Here is a 17896-nt window from a genome sequence, read left to right as displayed (position 1 = left end):
TTCTTATTTGTATTACATAATTATTTATAATAATCTAATTATCAAAATAAATTACAAAATACATAACGATACGTAGATCGTGTTATAAGAAAACATAACGATGCTCAGATCGTATTTTTGGGCCATACTAGAAAAATATTTTAATAAGTGGGATTTCCTAACTTTTACAAAACAAATATATCATATTTATTTGATCCAAATATTTATATAATCCAATTAAAATAAATATTTCTTTTATTTTTCTTAAAGATAGTTTTACATCTTAATCTATGTAAAATTATATCATCGATATAGATCCGCATCAAAATTAACAGTTAATTTATTTATCCTTTCAATATATGCAACCTTGCGCTCTGATACCACTGTTGGTTAATTAGATGTTCGCAGCGGAATAATTTATAGATCTAATCTAAACATCTAATCATATTATCATGCATAATTGATAGAATCATGATATATAGTTTATAGAAATATAACTTTGATGCGTGAACCGGATCGGATCTGGTAGTAATGAATAGTCGAGAGCCCCACGTGTTGCTCCTCTACTTGGTCCACAGGAGCCCGACTAGATCTCTTTACTTTCTACTGCTAGGACGAAAAAGACAAAGGGGAAGCAATCCTATTGCTAGATTAAAAGATGATTTCTTCCTTTTTGAGTTCTCACCGTAATATAGAAAAAGCCGTTTTAAAAAAGGAACAATTCTCTCTCTATTCACTTGCGTTTTCTTGCAAATAAGTGAATCCTTTTGTATTAAATAAAATTCCATAATTAACCATTAATTATATATTATTTTATTTCACAAACAAATAATATTTCTTATTATTAATAATATCTAATATGTATTAATTATATATTATTTTATTTCACAATCTTAACTCCATAATTAACCATTAATTATATATTATTTTATTTCACAATCTTAACTCCATAATTAACCATTAATTATATATTATTTTATTTCACAAATAAATAATATTTCTTATTATTAATAATATCAAATATGTATTAATTATATATTATTTTATTTCACAAATAAATAATATTTCTTATTATTAATAATATCTAATATGTATTAATAATTAACCATCTTTCTCGTTTATCTAGTCGGTCAACTCTAAGTGTGTGACCTCATAGGACCCGATTATAATAGTTATAGATTTAACCCCATTAATCGTAGTTGGCTTCTAGCAAAGCACTACGACTCCTAAAATAATCGGATTAAATTATATCTGTTAATTTGTCCTATCCAAGTTTAGTCATTGCACATTAAATTAAAGGACACAATTCCTTCAAGCCCAAGCTTGTCTGTCTGGGCTTAAGCCCAATCTTGATTGTCTAAGCTAAAGCACATCAAAGTTTATGCTATGTTTTTATTATTACGTGAGAGAGAGGTAGGTGAGATTGTTTGTTTAAATATTTGAGTTTTTATATATTTTATTATTTTTTCATTTATTTTATTACGAGTCAATCTAAAATGTTATCTTCATTGATGGCTACTGCATCAACGCGAGACTTTTATGTCTTGGTTGATGGCTAATGCGTCAATACAATACCCTAGTATTGATAGCTAATGCGTCTATGCAAGACATCAATGTCTTGATAGATGGCTTATTAAGTTATTAGGATAATTCAGACTTTATCTTGTATATTATTTTTCTGTCCAATTAGAATTTTAATTATTTAATAGTTGGTTAACCTATTTAGTTGTAAAAGGGTTTGATTTTCTTAAAGAGCGTGTTTAGCTCATTCTTTTTAAATGGATTCTTTTTCAGATAAGAGCAACGAATAGTTAAAGGGATTAAGAGATGGAAGACTATAGTAGTATAGACTAGCCGATAAAGAGTTGTTCTCTTTTTATATTAGTATGGATGTATATAAAGTATGTAATATGTAAGGAACGTTTTTGGTGAGAATGGAGTCATCATCTGTTTTGAACTAGTGATGAATTGACCATAATAGTTGTAATGGAAGATGGATTTGGATAAGTTATGTGTTTCTTTTATTAGTAAGAATGGTTAAAATAAGTTCTTTTGTTTAGCCTAGCATGTTATATTTGGGTAATAACATGCAGTGTCTGCACACCTCATGCCTTGGTTCGGGGCGTGACAGATTTTGTAAGTCTACCATAACTCTAATTTTTAGAGCCCTCCTGCATATACAAATACAAAGTCTTTGGTTTTGTTACTCATTATGCGATTTGTAATTTACCCCATGTTCAATAAAAAATAATATGAGCAATATTTTTCCTTAAATTATATTTGTATTCCACTATAATACTATATAAATTAATCTTCTATTATTTATTTTCTTATGTTTAAAGTTAAAGAGGGAAATTTTGACCTTCAATTTGACAAGCAAAATAATTTACAACTCTTTTATCAATTTGTTCATAAAATCATTCACTCCAAAATAGATGATGGATATTGGGATAAAATAATAATATAATAGAATTTATATTTTAGTTAAAGTAGAACTAACATGATACTCACAATTATGGTTCTCGTTTACATTAAAACGTTTTAATTAGAATCAAACGTGACGTTTTGGTCTCTTAAGTCGACACTCACTAGACAACCTTGTTGGGTTAATATCTTGGAACTTTGTGTTTAGTATTAAGTGCATTATTCTTTGATTTATAGTTTCATTCTAGATTATTAAAAAATATCTATAAAAATTGTATTTAATGAACCTATGAAATTGTATTTAAATAATTTTTAATTTATTTTATTCATTTTTATAAAAATAATTCAATTTTAGAGGATATAGATTTTTTTTTAAGAACTAAGATTACATACAAAATATATAAATATACACAAAATTATAAATTTAATTTAATAATCCTAAGCAATCTAATAATTAAAGTGTTTATATTTTATATTATAGTTAAGACTAAAGTTTGAATCCAAGTTATGCAAATTTGATAATAGTACATTTAAGTAAAAAATTGAGAAAAGTATAAGTGCAAAAATCAGAATTTGAATCCAATTGGTGCAATGAATAACAATGGGTGATACGAATTTGATGGTGGTATATTGGTGTAAAATTTGAGGGAGTTATATATATATATATGTGCGGAGATAAGAGTTTCACAGTTCATATGAATTTGAGTGGGATTGTTATAAACATTTAAATGAGATATAGTTTGACGTAAGAATGACAATTGGTACTCGAGAAACGGATATTCGCGGATATTCTAATGTCAGGATGGTGATGAATAATTAAAATCAAGATCGGTAATAAGTAGTAAAATTTAAATAGTTGCCGAGTTGGGCGATGAATAGTGGTTAGTAACCAAGCCCAAATTCATACCCAAAGACATTTACTCCAACAATTTTTTCAATCAACAACTATTCTTCTAATACTTCTCGTACAGTAATTGTGATATAAAAAGAATACCTTATTAATACTATTTCGTTTGTTATATTTGATCATATTTATATTTTACATCATGTTCAAAAAAAGAAGATATATGAGCAGTCCTTATTTTATATTTGTGACTAATTTTCTAAAAGTAATAAAAATCTTTTATTATTTATTTGCATATATTTAAAGATAAATATATGTTTTGATTTTCAGTTTGACTAGCAAAATAATCTGAATTTTTGTTATCAATTTTTCCATAAAATTTACTCCAAAATGAATATTTAAAAAAACCTTTTATTTGTTACTCTTTATCATATTTGTAATTTGTCTCATGTTCATGAGTAATATTTCCCTTATTTTACATTTATAATTCACTATGTTATTATAGAAAATACTCTTCTATTATTTATTTACATATGTTTAAAGATAAAGAATAAAATTGAAATTGTCGTTTACTATCTGAGCAAGAGAATAACTGGATACGAATTAAACTATTCAACATCCTTCTTCAAAAAAAATGGTATAAAAATAGGGACGATTCAATGTCAGAATAGGTGGAGTAAGGCAATGAAAACTTTTAGGAAGGTAAAAGCGAGGGAATCAGTGAAAAAAGAGGAAGATAAATCATTCTGTAATATGACATCAAAGAAAAAAAGGGATTAAGCTGTCGGTATTTTTTTATAAAAAAGTTTATGATGTATTGGATGGAAATCCATGATGTGCCTATGCAATTCCATTAAATCAAATTGCAACAAATGATTATCAAAGAAATTATTAAGTACGTGTTTTCCTACAAATAAGTTTTTCATTTTCTCATATATTTTGTTGTGGCACAAATAAGTAAATTCATATTAATTCAACAAAAATAATAAATAAATAAACTAAATTGTTAATGGTACAATCAACTAATGAAATAGGACGTAATTAGTAAATTAATAAAATTCATCTATTCAAATTAACTAAGAATTTGAATAGGAGTCTAAAAATTTATTTATTGAATTCACAAACTACTTTAAGATCTAATGATTTATGTTAAAAGAACTTTTTCTTATTATATTAAATAAGTTTTGGATCTATCTATTACTATATCTATGAAGAAATAAATCAAAGTTAAAATTATATCACTGTTGGAATCTAAATTGTGACATAACAAGTGAAATTTTCTTTAGGTAGTGATATATTCAATATTTTGACTCATTTCAATCAATAACTCAGTTTAAGGATAATATTTTATTTGTAGTTTTGTTATACAAACATATTATTAAAAATGTTGTTATATCAAATGAATAAAAAATGCCAAGAAACACAATAAATTAACATAAATAGGAAAATGTGGTGCACTATTATTTGTGGGTACTATAAAAAACAAATTATGAGAATTTGATCATATTTAGTTATGTACATTTATTTTTTATTCAATTTCTGCAATATTTTATACGAGTTTCTAGAAAATTTGCGTACGATGGTTAAACGTTAATTTGAATATCTCGTACACTCACACAAAATATAGATATAACATTAAATAGATTAAAATGTTAAAATAAAAAAAAACTTGATTCAATGATTATTTTATTAATGCCACGAAAAAAACATGTAAACTCTTTACTAATATTATGGGAATAAAGTGAGTGATATCTAATATAATCGATAATATTTTTGAAGGCTTGAATTAAGTTAGATGCCTTCTTTCAATTAATAATTACAAAACAAATGATTATTTGGTGGTTTAAGACTCATTTCTCCTCATCCTGGATTAATTTAATACAAAATTCATCTCTAAAATATGTGATTGTATAGTGAAATCTGTAACTTATGACAATTTCTTCTCCTTTCATCTCAAACCAAATGTGTTGCTCTTCATTCAACGTGTCTTCACTCCTCAATACACTCACTCATACTTAGGAGGTTTGCAACAAACATGTTCGGTAAATTTTGATATGCAAAAGTTTGGATGACCAATCATAGAAATCTTAAATCTGATAGTAGAGAACACTAAGTTAAAAATTGTATTGATATGATCAAGGAATTCCCTAACTATTATAATACAAACTAATAAAAAATTTCAATATAACATAAAATATATTAAGTTAAATGAAAACCATAACAATTTTTTTAGAGATCTACCCATTGGAAGAACCATCAACAAATATAAAAATCTATAAATCTGGATAATTTACACCAATGAATAGGATAGTGGGATGAGGAATTACCTCACTAGAAATTTATAATTTTCTCGAATATCATTCTTTAAGGTTGTTTGTGAATTTAAATAACCCTTTTAAACAAACCTTTGTTATAGAAAACATTAAATTTCCAATTTTGTGTCATGTCCAACCAACCAATGTAGCAACCTAATAAATAAGTAAGTTATAGACCTCTCATGAGAAAGAGAACTACCCTTTATTTTGTTCTTAGCCAACACAAAAGACTATTATAAATCCATCATACTTAAACCTTTTCTCATTATTAATGGTAATAAGTTCAATTAAAAGAGGTGTTATTTTTTATTGGAATGATGATAAATATGTTGAATATCATTGTCAATTAGATTAAAAATGATGACAATCCAAAAGAAAACAAAAGATTTAAATCTCAAATACAATGGAACAAAGCTGCCAACTTTTGCAAATATGTAGATAGCTACTTATCTCTATAATGGTTTATTTGAAAATGAATTTATTGTAGATATTCTTATTAATGTGTGATACTTTTTGAAAAGTAGTTATAGTCAAAGATTTCCAAGAGCTGTTTATTTATATTAATGATTCTATCGATAATAGACTACTCAAAGATAATACATATAACATGTATTGTAATGTAGTATTTTTGTGAATATGTTTTTAACCATTTTCCAAATTTATCAAATCATCAATTGCATACAAAATATGATATATTTTGAGAGTTATTGAACCCTTAACATGTACTGTAAAATCAGATAACTTGCAACATAATTGAACCCTTAACATAAATCTATAATCATGATTTTTTTGTTGATCACAAATATTTGTGATTTTGTTTTAGGTTAATTGAGTATATTTTGGAATATTTATTATTAACATTCATGTCATATACACTAAACAATTTTTCTAATGAGTTTAACATTTTATTGTGATATTTGAAATTTAATAGATCAATGAAGTGTGATTTATCATTTAAAGAAAAAAATTACACAATTGTCAAATTTCTTTAATTTTAGTATAATTTTAAATTTCCAGGTTTCATAAATAAGTGGTTAAGATAAGAAGGGGAACACAAGTTCAGACATATTATTATCAAGAAGTGAAAATTTAATAATCTAATACTTGAAAAAAATTATGGAATACAATGAAAAACATGAGTTATTGAAGTTTGTGATATGATATGCATTAATTGTAAGTTATATGTCTATGATGATTTATATAGATGTATCATAAGTTAGTTAGATTAAGGTATACATGAATTTGATATGTTATGAACATCAAACACAAATACAGCGAAATCTTACTAACTCATAAATAGACTATATAAGTCATCACAAACATATACCTAATTATTGATACTTTCATCATATTCTAAACCTCGAAACACTTGAATTTCTTTGTCATATTAGTCTCAAGTGTGAAATTCTAATATATTAACGCTTGATAAAAACATTATCTATAAATGTCGATTTTTTTTCTCTTTAACTAATGCAATTAATAAAGTCTATTAAACATAAGATAGTAATATCAATAAATGGAGACAAATTAATTCACAATAACAATATGGCAAGATGATAACTTGTCGAATATGTCGGCAAAAGGTAAGAAGACCATCCAATATAATATATACTTTTTTCGATCAATCTCTATACATCTACATATTTCATTTAAGTAATAAAATTGAAATTGTTTACCTATGAATATGATGAAGATTCAAAAACATTTGAGAGTGAGGAATAATGTTAAAATGACTCTCTATTTATATACTTCTATATAGTATTATGATTTACATAGAAATGATGTATTTATAGAAAATAATAATTTTAATTATGCATATAAGGTATAATTATGCATATAAGGTATAATAATATTATCGTAATAATATTATCACAATATTTTATTTTATTGTGATAATATTGTGATAATATTATTATATAGTTTAAGAAATAAATCAAAACTATATGACTGTTGTAATTTAAATTTAGATTCTATAAATAACTTTAATAAGTGTAAGAGAAAATGTATTGAATAAATAATTAATTAATAGGCAAATAAAGGTTTATTAAGATATTTATATTTCAATGTTTTATTCATTTTCATCATTATTTTTAGGAGTGTAGAGATATTTTTTTTTTGTACATTTTTTATTTTAAAAAGTGTAATTCAAATTATTGTTATAGTTATAGCTTAAGTATAAAACAATTAATCCACACAATAAATTAACATAAATAGAAAAACAAAGTGCAATTATTATTTGTGGGTGTCGCATGCAAATTATAAAAATTTAGTTAATCATGTTTATAGTATCAATTATAATCTTTAAAAGTCTTGAAACCAAATTAGAGAAAAACATTTCTTTTTAAATATCTTAAATTTTGAAATAAATATAATTTATATCATGTAAATGAATATTATAACATGTCCTATCAAATAAAATATATAATATAAGATTGTCAACATACATCTCTTCTAATTTTCTAAATTATAATATTTGTTTTTTAAAATCTATGTAAATGTACATTAACTAAATCTTAGTCAGATTTTAAATTATTAAATTATTTAAGATACATAATTTACATTTACATAAATTATTATTTTAGAAATGAACTATTCATAATATATGATTATTTATGTCAACTCCTATCTAAATTACAAATGTGAATTTATTTAATTATACTAAAATGTACAACCATTTAATTGAAATAAAATTTAAATTGAGACATTAAGAATTTTACAATTAACTTTTATTTTAAAATTTATTTGATGCAATTAAAATGTCAAATTAAGTGATAGAAGTTTGTGTCTTAATAATTGAAGGTTACATGTAAAATTTCTACTCAAAAAAAATTAAATTGAATTTAAATAATGAGTATAGATAAAAAATAAATTAAAGATGATATTTTATTATTATTTAAAACTTCTTAAATTGAATTAAAGTGCAATAATGTTGCTAATAAATTGTCATAATTTCTTTAACAAAATAAAAATATTTAAGTTACTCTTATGTTATATTAATATATTTTATTTAAATTAATAAATTAATAATAGATTGTGAGTCTAGCATAAAAAAGAAAGAAAGTGTAGTGGTATGTTTGAGCATTTATTATCATTAAAAATGTTAATTATTCTAAATTAAGAAAATATGTCAATTATTAGTTTTAATAATAATAATAATAATAATAATAACACTTAACTACATCTAACGAGTTTCTGCACCAAACACACAAGTAATTATGTGAGTGTAAACAGATTATGTTATTGGTTTGTAGGTTGACCCGTTCTTGAAATTTGGAACGATTCTTAAAAAAAAATGATAAGATTAAAATAACATATATGAGACTTCAACTTGCAACATATGCCTTATGTGTAGGACTAACAAACTAAGATATATAACTTTTATATTTTTAAATCAACCAAAATAATTTTATTGGCTGGGAAAAAAGAAAATATGTGAGGAGTAATAATAGAGAGATATTTTCTTTTAATAAATCAGATTGATTGCGGCCTGTCTTTCCCTTTTCTATGTCTTTTTTTCACATCATTTCCCTTAAATTTTAAAGTAGTTACCATAAGAAGAAGAAATGAACAGACAATGATATTATTATATAGGAGTGAAATTATTATAATTTTGAACTTAAAAAATGGAACAATATAAGAAAATTCAAATAATTTAAATTTAGGATATTATATGTATTATTAACATGTAGTTAGATTAAGATATGTTTAAAATATCACACACAATTATTAAAATCTAACTAACTTCATATTATATTATATACAAATTGTCATAAATATATAACTTACTATTGACGCTTTCAAATCAATCCGGATCTTCTGCTATCGATTGTCGTGTTCCTCTATTGCGGACCAATCAAAATTCAGAAGCATTATTATATTAATAAATGAAGTTGGGTTGAAGAGAAGGGAGGGAGTATCCGGAACCCGGGTTTCATTCCGGGTTCACCAAAAATGGCGTTAATGGAATGTCTAGATAACGTACGGAGCGAAGCTCCCTTCCCCAAACTTTTCCCCCAACTTCCAGGTCAAAAGGAATGAAGATATATTGTTACGAGCGAAGCTCACTTCTCTCTAGGCTCCATGTAATGCGGAATGGAGAGAAATAGTAAGGATCGAAGCATACATCGCCCAGGCACCCCGTTCAATGGAATGAAAAGATGCTTTTAGATCGAAGCATACTTCGCATCAAAGGTTTTTAATACCCTGACGTTCATGTAAAAACACCAACACACTCATGAAAAGTCCGTTTATCTATCATGTAAATACACTTACTCATGTATGTGAATATAAAAATTAACAAAAATGAAATATTTTTATGTTAAAAATTAAAAAATTTATGAAGAGACGCTTTTCAGTGAAGCATACTTCACTTCATTTATTTATTTTTATATTTTAAAATTTTTATTTACGAGGTGACGTTTTGCAGCGAAGCATACTTCGCTTCCATTAACCTGGCGTACCCTAACGTTTATGTAAAACCCCCCAACACACCTATGAAAATACCATTTACCTATCATGTAAAAACACTTACTCATGTATATAAATACAAAAATTAACAAAAATAAAATATTTTTAAATTAAAAATTTATAAATTTATGAAGATATGTTTTTCAGTGAAGCATACTACGCTTCAATTACTTATTTTTATATTAAAAAAATTTAAAAATTTTATTTATGAACAGACGCTTTACAGCGAAGCATACTTCGCTTCAATTAGTTTATATGTCTAGAGAATCTAGCGAAGAATACTTCGCCCATTGCCATGTAAGAAGGAATGAATATACTGGTTTCGAGCGAACCGTCGTCCTTCGCCCAGGCGCCATGTAAAACGTATTAAATATAATCTTTTCGAGCGAAGGCTCCTTTTCCCAGGTGCCATGTAAAAAGGAATGAATAGACGCTTTTCGAGAGAAGACTCCGTTGCCCAGGTACCATGTAAAATGGAATGATTGTGAAGCAAACTTCGTTTATGAATTTAAAAACACAACCTTGTGAAGCAAGCTTCTTTAATGTTATAATTTTTGTGAAGTTAAAATCACTTTACGAGGATTAAAACATATTTTTTTTGCTACAAATCTCACTCTTCATTTTCATATGAAACCGTTCATATTCTCTCTCTATCTATCAGCGATCATATTTCTTTGAACGTTGAAACCTTAGAGTTTTCTTCTATTCTACAAGGATTTCTACAAGGATTTCTACAAGGATTGCTTGTGAAAATGTCAGAAAACGAAGGAAACAACATACAAGTGGATACTTCGGATTCCCGAGAGATCGTCTTGGTAGTTTGTAAGAGCATAAACGAAATTGTCCCCAATCTTGTATCCAACGACAACTTCGGTGATAGATCAGAGAAGTAAGTTATTTTGATTCATATTGTGTTTAAAGTTTTTTGATTAATATTAAATACGTTCATTCCATTTCTTTTGTAAAATACTAATTTATGTTCTCCCACTGAAAATAATGAGTTGGAGGTTTTACATGAATAAATATGAAAGGAAGAGGAAAAAAAAATACAAAAACGAAGACGAAGTCATCGACTGATGAATCAGTTTCCACTATTTTTGTTGAAGCTACTGATATTGCTACAGCTACACCCGTCGATGAAGATTTACCACCACCTCCCCTAAAAACCAAAACCATAAATAAAAGGAAAGTGACATTTTTAAAAAGATCAACCCCTCATTGAGCGTAGAATAGAAGGAAGTTGTGAAAGAAATCGAGTTTGGTTCACTTCTTACATTGGGTGTCTCCAATTGCCCGGGTCATTTTTCGAAACACGTAGTCAGATGTTTCAACCCGGAGAAGAGTTCTCTAGTATTGGCCAACGGTGATGAGATCCTTATCAATGAAGACCTCGTCCAGCTCGTGTTGAACCTCCCGAGAGGGCCAATGAACGTAGTTGAGTCCGCTGGGGCGGACAAGAATAAGAACCCTGATTTTTTTTAATTTCTTAAGGGATTGGAAGACAGATGGAGCGGGGAAGAATCAACTTCAGATCCTGAAACATGTTCTATGATACCCAATATATTAAGTAACACATGTGGAGACATCGATTTCAAAATCGACTTTGTTGTCATTGTTGTCTCAAGTTTTTTATGTCTAGTTCAAAATTCACGAGCCAGGTAAACATTTATTCAAACCTATTATATATCTAATTGTATTTGTGAATACTTACACATGTATTATATTAATTCAGGTTCAAAATTCTCAAATCCTTAATGGATGTTGATAACTTAAAGAACCTGAACTGGTGCATCTTCACACTACAACGATTGGTTCAAAGTGTAAGAAGTTGAAAATAAAAAGAAAAAATAAAGAACCTGAACTGGTGCATCTTCACTTACACATTTATTATATTAATTCAGGTTCAAAATTCTCAAATCCTTACAAAATTCTCTAACCTTTTTATTGGTAAATAACTTCTCTCTTGTATATGATTTATAGATATGAAATAATTACTAACATGTTTTCTATTTCTTTACTTCAGATTTGCTACCTAGATGGTGTTTTTGTGAATGGTGTATGTCAACCTTATGAAAGGTCTTTTCCAATCATCTCTTGCTAGGATGACATCACATTATTAGAGATTACCACGTTAGAAGCTCGCGCAAGTGGTTTTGGGATGGGTAGGGTAAGGGCACGCCTAATAGATAAAAAACTTGAGATTCTAATTAATTTTTGAATTACCTGAAGACGATGAGCAGGTATGTTGAAAGAAGAAATTAACTCACATTTGAATATACTTTCTTGTTTTTGAGACTAATAATGTATGTTTTTTATAATCTACAGATGTTAACATCCAAAGTCTTTCAAACTTTTAAAGTTACAACACAACAACTTAATTACCTATCAGGCGAGTTGGAGAAATGCAACATCGGTCTGAAGCCTATTTTTGAGGCTGATTTCCTAAACCTAACAGAGTCTGAAGGGTTCATGAAACACTTGAAAGTGAATAATGCTGAGGTTTGTGTAAGTAGGGAAGATCCTCCAAAGGAGGCACTTGGGGACACTTTAGAGAGTGCGGGCTTGAAAATGAATAGTCCCCTGGTTGAATACCCCTGTGAGGATGCAGTTGAGCACAATGAAGATAGTCCATCATTCTCTGTTGAACGGAATGATAAGGATGAATCGAATGAAGAGGGTGAGGAAACTAAAGCTTTCGAAGCTTTTAAAGCCGATGAATCTTCTGAAGATGAAGATGATGGGGGATGCGTCAACATTAGAGACTATTCGAAGAGAAAGATCACAAAAATTGCGGTTCACCTTCAATACCCTTACATGAAAGTCGTTGCGAAGAAGTTGGACCAAAAAATAACCAACAAGGAATAGAGATTTGCCGATTTTGTGTTTTGTGAAGACCTTGATGAAACGTAAGTGAAGCATGCTTTTCTAAATTTGAAATATTAAAGTAGTTATGTTCTAAATGAATCTATTTTGTAAGGAGGTACTGTACGAAGTGTCTCCGGATAATTTAACCCGTAAATTATTGCAAACAATGAAAGATAAACTTGAAGTTGCAAGCGAAGTGGTGGACGCTTGGGCCATACATTTGCACTTCAAATTCAGTAGGTTTGTTAGGCATGAAAAATGAATAATTTTTTTTCAACAATATCATATGTAAGTGCTTCACTTGATTTTGTGCTATGTATTGTTCAATGTTCATGACTTTGATAATTTAGAGTTTATTTGCATATTAATATGAAGTTTAATTACAGCTCATTTTGCCTTTGCCTTGAAGAATACATGAAGAACTTCAAAATAATGGAAGAACACCTAAAAAACGTTGACTGACCTGGTATGTACATAACAATTCCAAGTAACTAATTTCGTTTATGCTTATGTGCAATGATATAATATAATTCATGTTTTTATTATTTTTACAGATATTCCTATCGGTCGTCCATGTGGACCATTTCTTTCTTGTATGTGTCAATATTGTTGGGGAAAACCCTGACAGAACCACAAAAGAAGAAAACAAAATAATGAACACACTAACAGAATTTGATAACGGAGTTCGGCCAAAATGTTGCCTACGTCTCCGAGCACTAAGGCTATCAATTAATAAGGAAGAAGAGATACAAATTTGGGTGCAATAAACCAAAGAGGGGAGAGTTTCTTTTATACACTAAGAAACTTCCCCAACTCCCATCATCTTCCGATGTGGGATTTATACTAATTGTGAATATAGTTTCTTTTATATACTAAGAAACTTCTTTCACTCCCATCATCTTCCGATGTGGGATTTTAATTGTGCCAAAAACAACAAATCTCCACCTTGGCACAATATCCAAATACTAATCTTCAATATTAAAAAAATAAACCTTCAGTGCTTCCAATTGGCGCTCTTCAGCGCCGACTCAAACGCGGAATGTGTTTACCAAATCTAAACAATTAGATTTGGTTTTTCCCATGTCTTTCATCTCGAACTCTTTACTCAATTGAGCCTTCAATTTGTCAACTTCATATTGGATCTTTGATGCTATCAACATATCATCAACGTACAAGAGTAGATAGATGTAAGACTCATCTTGCAATTTGCGCAAATACACACATGAACTGAATCTGCTTCTTGTGTACTTGTGCTCCATCATAAACTTGTCAAGTCGCTTGTACCATTGTCTTGACGATTGCTTCAACCTGTACAATGATCTGTTTAACTTGCAAACCCAATTTTCTTTATCAGTAACATTGAATCCATCTGGTTGATAAATGTAGATTTCCTCGTTCAAATGACCGTGTATGTCTACGGTCTTCACATCTGGTTGAGCTAGCTCCAAATTCATCTGCGCTACCAAGGCCAACAAAATTCTAATGGAAGAGTGTTTAACAACAGGAGAAAGTACCTCATTATAATCACCTCCTTCCTTCTGAGCGTAGTCTTTAACTACCAATTTTTCCTTGTAGCGAACATCAAATTTTTCAGGAAATCCTTCTTTCTTAGCAAAGATCCATTTACCACTAATAGCCTTCTTCCCTTTTCGTAGATGCGTCAACTTGCATGTCTCATTCTTCTGAATAGATTGCATCTCATCTTCCATAACACCTCTTCTTTTTCCATTTTCGGTACTTCGACTGACATCTGGAAAAGTGGATGGAACATCATCTACGACTAGAAGTGCATAGGCCGCCATGTCAACAAACCGACCTGGTTTTTGAATAACTCGTCTTGGCCTATTCACAGCAATTGATTCACTTTGTTCTGAAGGTTCTTGGGTCAGAACCTCTTCCTCATTTAACTCTTCGTCTGTCGTCGGAGAGTCACTTCTAGTTGGGCTTATCTTTATCTGCTCAAACTCCACCTGTTGCGGAGTACAATCAATCTTGTCTGGTGTTACCTTATTCAACATTGAATAATCATCAAAAGTAACATCTCTTCTGATAATGGTTTTCTTTGCATCCAAACACCAGAGGCGATACTCTTTAACTCCTGTAGTAAATCCCATAAAAAGAGCCTTCTTTCCTCGTGGATCCAAATTTGATTCAACTCCATGATAATATGCAATAGAACCAAAAATATGCAAACAATCATAATTAGTTGCAGGTTTTCCAGACCATACCTCTAATGGAGTCTTGCCACCAAGTGCAGATGATGGTAGGCGATTTACCAAATGTTGAGCGTATGACACAGCTTCTGCCCAAAATTTCCTGTTTAACCCAGCATTAGACAACATACATCGAACTTTCTCCACCAATATCCTGTTCATACGTTCCGATACTCCATTCTGCTGTGGTGTTTTTCTAACTGTGAAGTGTCGAACTATGCCACACTCTTGGCATAACTTCTGAAATGGATCACTCTTGTATTCTCCACCGTTATCAGTCCAGAGAACATTGATCTTTCTTCCTGTCTCGTCTTCAACTTGAGTTTTCCATTTAAGAAAAATATCAAACACTTCACCTTTGTTCTTCATAGTAAACACCCAAACTCTTCTGGAAAAATCATCAATAAAAGTAACAAAATAATGTCTACCTCCAAGAGAAGGAGTCTTGGCAGGTCCCCAGACATCTGAGTGCACATAGTCCAAAATACCCTTGGTATTATGCATAGCAGTGCCAAATTTTACTCGTCTTTGTTTTCCCAGAATACAATGTTCACAAAAATCTAACTTACAAACTTTTGTACCTTTCAACAATCCTTGTTTGACAAGAGTTTGCATAGATTTCTCACCAGCGTGCCCCAATCGCATATGCCATAACTTTGTTGCTTCTAATTCCTTACTGCTCCCGAAAGTTGATACACATGATGTCCCATTAACTGTACTACCTTGATAGTAATACAAATTATTACTCTTCCTGATAGCTTTCAACATCACTAGCGCTCCAGATATTACCTTAAGAACTCCATTTTCCAATTTCACATGTAGACCTTTCGACTCCAAGGCCCCCAAAGAAATGAGATTCTTTTACATATTCGGTATGTACCGAACATCTCTAATAATTCTGGTGGATCCGTCATCATTCCTCAGCTGGATTGAACCTATCCCCTTTATTTTACATGTATTAGCATCTCCCATGTAAACAACTCCACCATCTAGCTCCTTAAAGTCAAAGAACCACTTTCGAACTGGTGTCATATGATAAGTGCAGGCTGAGTCCAATATCCACGCATCAGGATGTGATGTTGTGTGTGACATCGATAAAGAGTATTCTGAATCTGCATCACATTTGTTTTCTGTAACATTCGCATCTTCAGAATCTTTCTCTTCCTTCTTCAACTTTGGGTAGTTAATCTTCCAATGTCCTTTCTCACGACAGAAAGCACATTCAACTTTGGCAACTCTACTTTCAGATCTTCTTCCTTTCCCTTTTGATTTGCTCTGCTGACGGCCCCTGACCATCAATGCTTCATCTGCTGTATCTACTTTACTTTTCCTTTTATCCTGCTTTCTCAATTCATGACTATATAAAGCAGAACTTACAGCATCAAGAGAAACATTTCCCTTCCCATGAAGTAACGTTGTTTCTAAGTGTTCAAATTCATCAGGAAGGGACGATAGCAACATCAAAGCCAAATCTTCATCCTCAAACCTAATGTCAAGGTTTAACAAATCCGCTACTAACTGATTAAACTTAGTTATATGCTCATTCATCGTAGCACCTGATTGGTATTCAAACCGGAACAGTCGCTTCTTCATAAGGAGCTTATTCTGACCACTCTTCTTCAGAAACTTGTCCTCCAATGCTTGCCACAGCTTCTGTGCAGAAGTTTCATTCTTCACAGCATACTTCTGCTCTCTGGACAGGCACGACCGAATTGTTCCGCACGCCAACCGATTCATGATACTCCACTCTTTTTCTTCTATATCATCTGGCTTTCCAACCTCAATAGCAACATCTAGACCCTGCTGAAAAAGACAATCTAGAACCTCACCTTGCCACATGCCGAAATGCCCAGTTCCATCAAAGATCTCCACCGCAAACTTCAAATTCGACATCGGTGTCCTCGTCCAGGATGACGAAGGAGTTGACGCCCCTTTTGAAGACTCCACCATGCCAAGGACGAACCTTCGGCTCTGATACCACTTGTTGGGGAAAACCCTGACAGAACCACAAAAGAAGAAAACAAAATAATGAACACACTAACAGAATTTGATAACGGAGTTCGGCCAAAATGTTGCCTACGTCTCCGAGCACTAAGGCTATCAATTAATAAGGAAGAAGAGATACAAATTTGGGTGCAATAAACCAAAGAGGGGAGAGTTTCTTTTATACACTAAGAAACTTCCCCAACTCCCATCATCTTCCGATGTGGGATTTATACTAATTGTGAATATAGTTTCTTTTATATACTAAGAAACTTCTTTCACTCCCATCATCTTCCGATGTGGGATTTTAATTGTGCCAAAAACAACAAATATGTCTCTTTCCAAAATCGAAGTAATAGTCAACGCCGGTCGTCCGCGTGATGTTAAAGTTGAGGACAAGTATACCAATTTGAGTAACCACATTAATAATTTTGTGTCTTTCATGGAAAAACTAGGCCTAGTAAAACTAGCTATAAAAATTTAAAAATATAGGAAAATGGCGCCAAAACTGGATTGGCAAGATAGTTCTAACAAAACCGACTGTGGTATATATTTAACGAGACATATGGAAACATATAGAGGAGATATGAAGCAGTGGGATATTGACATCACTAGTGACAATGTAAGTGTTAAACATATGTTAGTCTATGACAATTTTTTATATATTTTCTTATACTTTCTCTTGTTCTTTTGAAGGTCGAAGAAGCTTTGAGCAACAAATATTTATACAGAGATCTTATGTCAGAGCTCTTATGTCAGACCATAATGTCAATTGGATTAACTTAAAGAATTCAATCAGATATATA

The sequence above is a fragment of the Impatiens glandulifera genome, chromosome 9 (assembly GCF_907164915.1).
Source record: "Impatiens glandulifera chromosome 9, dImpGla2.1, whole genome shotgun sequence".
NCBI lineage: Eukaryota > Viridiplantae > Streptophyta > Magnoliopsida > Ericales > Balsaminaceae > Impatiens > Impatiens glandulifera.
The sequence above is the reverse complement of the archived record's forward strand: the minus strand, read 5'-3'. Positions refer to the sequence as shown.